We start from the raw sequence: 5,343 nt of genomic DNA, 5'->3' as shown, positions 1-5,343 counted from the left end.
CTCCTTATTAGCAAGAAAATTTCTCCCAGAACTATGCCCCCACCCAGCAGATTTTTTCTCATGTCTCACTGGCTAGAATTGAATTGAGAACACCGCCTCAGGGCTTGACCACGGTGCCCTTTCCATGGCACCTGGCCATGGGGACCAAATTTGGGTTTTCTCAAGAGAGGAAGGGATAGGTTAAGTCAGGTGACCAGCAGTGTATATCATGCCAGCTTATCCCCCATGAGCTAATAAATGGCTTGTAAATATGTTTTCTGGAATGTAGTTAGAAGTAAATATATGATGTTAATAATACTCTATTAACTGCTTTTTTTTTTAGCCTCAATTTTAGTTCCCCAACCAGGGATTGAACCTGGGCCCCCAGCAGTGAGAGCACGGAGTCCTAACCAGTGGACTGCCAGGGAATTCCCTATGCTATTAACTGCTAAATGTTTCATTTGAACTTTCATCAGCTTTTGGAAGACACAAAATAATTTTTAGCGAGCACCTTTAAGGATCTAATCCAGATCATTTTCACTTATTTCAGAGATGTGTTAGGAGTCAGGGAGATGTCATACGATGTGGCGGCTCCTACTTCTTGAGAGTCATCCTGAATTCTAAGATGTCTTCCCCAGCTCCTCGTCAGACTCATCCAGTCATTGTCTCCACATCTTGGTCCTTTGCTCTTTGCTATGCCCTGTACACACCTGCTCCTCTAGAGAGGGCATCTACTTATGTGATGCTCCTATCACAACCATGTGAATCATGCCCAACTTTACACTTTGGTTCTTTCTTCCAGGTGCTAACCTCACATTTCCATATGACTGGTGGATATTTCCAGTTGCATATATTGCTAGTAACTCAAACTCAACACACTTAATATCATCATACCTTCCCTCATCATCTGCAATTTTATTCCTATCATTTAATGAAGGCCAACCAACTCAAATTCCATCTTCTTTGTGAAGAACTTTCTGATTGTCATCTGTCCAATGAAACAGTATGTATCAAGTGCCTATCGTAGGCTTGACCTATTGTAGACCCAAGTATAAGGTGGTGAGCAAGCCCCCATGGAGCATATGTTCTTGTGCAGTGATATAGCAGATAATGAGTGACCAATCATCCCAGCTAGAGCTGATCTCTTATCTCTGATCTTCTAAAACTTTCACTGTCTATATAATAAAGATACAGTGATAGCAAAGGTGTACCTTGGAGAGAATTTGGACAGGGTGCTGTTCTAAGTGCTTAAAACGTAATAACTCTTTTAACCTTCACAACAACCCTGTGAGGTGGCACTGTTTGCCCTACCATTTTTACAGAGGACGAAACTAAGACAGAGAGGTTAAGAAACTCACTCAGGTTTACAAAGCTAGTAAGTGATGAGTTTGCTTCCTTGAAAGCCAGGAAAGTAAAATTAGAATAAATTCTATTTTGAGTAAAAATAAAATATTGAAACTGAATGTGATTTTTAATACACCTACTTTTTCATTTTCAATATTTCCTCAACCCCATCAATGTCCCAGAAAAAAAATAACAGTAAAAAAATACAATGAGGGCTTCCCTGGTGGCGCAGTGGTTGAGAGTCCACCTGCCAATGCAGGGGACGCGGGTTCGTGCCCCGGTCCGGGAGGATCCCACATGCCGCGGAGCGGCTGGGCCCGTGAGCCATGATCGCTGAGCCTGCGCGTCCGGAGCCTGTGCTCCGCAACGGGAGAGGCCACAGCAGTGAGAGGCCCGCGTACCGCAAAAAAAAAAAAAAAAAATCAAACATCTATGTAGGGACACACATTTTTTTCTTTTGCTTTGGGCTCCACTATGACTTGACACAGGATTGTTGGAGCCTGTCTGTATTTAAACTTTTGCTATTTTGTGCATCATGAGTTTTTTGTATTAATTTTGATTTTTAAAAATATTGCATTAAAATATTATTTATCTTGATCACCAAGTTTTTGGCACCCTTGTAAATTTTGTGCCCAAGGGGAGTGTCTCACTCTAATCCTGGCCTTGAGTGGTAGAGCTGGGATTCAAACTGAGGCGACCTGGTTCCAGGTCTGTACTTTTAACCACTGCACAGCTCATGTCCTAGAATTGTTGATTTTTGTATCTATATCTACATACCACTGTTCATTCCAATTAAACTAAAAATGCCTTAAGGGCATAGACCAGTTGTCATACTGCCTTCCTGTATTCCTAAAGCATCTGGCATGGTGTGTGTTTGGCACATAGGGTGCCTGATAAAGGTTGGCTGAAAGGGGGTCAAAAGACCCCCTTTTCTAGTGGGCTAAAATTTACCATCACCACCAGCTACTTTTACCACAATTTGCAGTTTTGCTTTCTTTACTGCACTTTCCCTCTTACATATGGTATTTTAATTTTATAAAAATAATTAACTGAATAACCCATTTCATATAAAGATAATGAACACATGTTAACAAAAACATTATGAAAATAAAATGCTTTCTTCAAACTAGTATTCTCTTTTTAGTGAAACTTTCTGCATTTTCCAGAAATATATGGCCTTTGGGAAGAACATTTATAGGTTTTAGTTTTGTAAGCAAACAGATGAGTATAGTAAAGAGAAGGCAGAATGTTCATTGACATAATTATCAGCTCTTTGGTTACAATGTAGCAGTTTCTGAAGTACAACGGTTCTGTGATTTATGCTTCCCTACAAACTAGAGCTCTGCTCATTACCTCTTACACCCGGCTGGGGATCCGCTTCACCTGTGGGTGTACCCTTCTCAGTGTAGTAATACCCTTCTCAGTGTAGTAATGACACGCCTGGGTGGTTATATTTTCTCCAGCACTACTTCTGGGAATGACAGGAAGAGATGAGTATTTTCTCTCCTGCCACTGAACTTAGAAATGTGGCTTTTTTTTTTTTTTTGGAAGAGGGAATCAATAATGAACGCAGCGATTTCTTCATTATATAAAAGCCATTGACTTGTTTTTCTGTACTTTAACATCCTCTGAGCAGGTTTGAGCAGCTTTTGAATTTTATCTTTGCGTATTCTATAGTTACCAAAATTCTATAGTATACTATACTAAGGTGTAGTCTATTCTATACTTTACTATAGTAAATATAGAATTCTATACTTTCTAGTTTATTTACTGATTTTACAATAGAGCCTTTCCAGAGCAGAGCCAGGCAAATTGTCACTTGCTTGACACTTGGGAATCATATGGTTTCTCCCTTACGCTCTGGGGTTCTGCAGGGAATATAATAGTGTACTCAGGCTAACTTGGAAATCATACTGTTATGCGATGCAGTATGAAACACTGTGTAATTACCAAAATTCTGCAGCTATTAATATTTGCCTAATTTTATGAGGAAACAAGGTGTGAGGAGAACTGGATAGAATTGTGAGTTTGTGCTAAAGGCAGTTTTACTGAATGTCATCCTCCCCGTTAGATCTGTGCCCTGAAAACCTTGCTCTATCTTTGGTGCAGACACAACCTCATGCATTTTAGGGGAAGAAGACATGCTCCTGGAGAGCATATTATTTTCTCAGCATAGCCTTTAGCTACTCCAGGGGCACATCTGTGTTCATCACTTAGACCAGCGTAGACTGTTAACGGATGGCAGCAAACTTAAGGCTTAACCAAGACTCAAGTCCATTGTAACTTCTATTTTAATAACCTGAGCAGAGAAAACAGTTTAGTAGGTCATCTGAGTGAAACCGGCGAGAGACAGTTTCCAAATACATGAAGGAGAGTAGCAAGAAGAGTTGGTACAAAATGAGAAAAACAGTTACAAAGGGTGGTGGGGCCCAGTGCCTAAGTCCTGGTGTGGATGTTACCTCTCTGAGTTCTCAGGAAAGGCAGGAACCTTTTGAAAATAAGGCAGCCAGAACTCTATCTGAGGTAAGCCAAGCTTAGACCAGGCACAGCAGAAGTCGACGAGCATCCTTTCTACTCCTGCCTCGAGGCTGGTTCTATGTACCACGGCAGGGCGCTTGAAATTTAGAGACATGAGGGTTTAGAGTTCACTTCTAGTCTTAGATTTAGATGTCAAATGTCTAAGAAAGTAACAAATGGGGAGTTCTGGAAGGATGTGATTCAAGAAACAAGAACTGGGGGTCCGATCGCACCGGCGCGGGGTCCATGGCGTCGTTCAGGCCGCCGCCGCTGCTCTGCCTGCTCTTGCTGCTGGTGGAGCGGCGCAGCCCGGCTTCCACTTCCGCCCGGGCTGTCAGCCCCTGGCGGGAAACAGCTCACGCAGTTGGGGCGCAAGACATACCCCCGGCCTCGTGAGTACCTGTCCCCATCGGATCTGCCCAAGAGCTGGGACTGGCGCAACGCGGATGGGGTCAACTACGCCAGGGTCACCAGGAGCCAGCACATCCCCCAGGACGGCGGCACCAGCGCCACGGCCGACCGGAGCCCCAACAGGCGCAAGGGGGCGTGGCCTTCAGTGTAGCACGTCATCGACGGCGGCAACGCCGGCTCCTGGGAGGCGGGCGACCACCTGCAGGGGTGGGAGCACGCCCGCCCGCGCCGCATCCCCGACGAGACCCGCAACAACGACCAGGCCAAGGACCAAGAGTGTGACAAGTTTAACCAGTGCGGAACCTGCACCGAATTCAAAGAGCGCCGTGTCATCCAGAACTACACCCTTTGGAAAGTTGGCGACTATGGCTTGGTCTCCAGGAGGGAAAAGGTGATGGTAGAAATCTACACAAACGATCCCATCAGAGGCGGTACGATGGCAACAGAAAAGAGGTCTAACTACTCTGGAGGCATCTATGCTGAATACCATGACAAGGCCTACATAAACCACATCATTTCCGTGGCCGGGTGGGGCGTCAGCGATGGGATGGAGTACTGACTTGTCCGGAATTCATGGGGCGAGCAAGGCTGGATGAGGATAGTGACCAGCACCTACAAAGGTGGGAAGGGTGGGCTTCCCTGGTGGCGCAGTGGTTGAGAGTCCGCCTGCTGATGCAGGGGACGCGGGTTCGTGTCCCGGTCCGGGAGGAAACGACATGCCACGGAGCGGCTGGGCCCGTGAGCCATGGCCGCTGGGCCTGCGCGTCCGGAGCCTGTGCTCCGCAACGGGAGAGGCCAAAAGACGGGAAGGATGCCGATTACAACCTTGCTGTTGTAAGCTGTTGCACATTTGGGAACCCCATCGTTTAAGGCAGACGTCTCCAACGAGCAGTTCTTAAAGAAATGATCTCATGAGCCGTAACCAGAGGGGATCCCATCATCATGGGCACTGGGTTGGTACTGCCATGGTTCGAGAGAACTGGGGGTTGATGTTCAAGTATCTGACGCCTGGTAACGGCACTGAGCACGGAGGAGAGACACCCGTCAAAATGCCTCATGGGCTGAAAGAGTGATCCCAGGGGAGAGTCTGAG

The 5,343-nt window shown here is 45.6% G+C and overlaps 1 pseudogene across 1 annotated transcript; it reads left to right on the top strand.

Moving 5' to 3' along the window:
• The first annotated feature begins 4,086 nt into the window (after positions 1-4,086).
• On the top strand, positions 4,087-5,121 carry LOC309818649 (cathepsin Z-like; annotated as a pseudogene). The gene is made up of 2 exons: positions 4,087-4,871; positions 5,054-5,121. The product of its transcript is annotated as a cathepsin Z-like (transcript).
• Positions 5,122-5,343: the final 222 nt, after the last annotated feature.

The sequence above is a fragment of the Grampus griseus genome (assembly GCF_964374135.1).
Source record: "Grampus griseus genome assembly, chromosome: 2".
NCBI classification, from domain to species: domain Eukaryota; kingdom Metazoa; phylum Chordata; class Mammalia; order Artiodactyla; family Delphinidae; genus Grampus; species Grampus griseus.
Note: the sequence above shows the minus strand (reverse complement) of the source record. Positions and strands in the feature narration are given on the sequence as shown.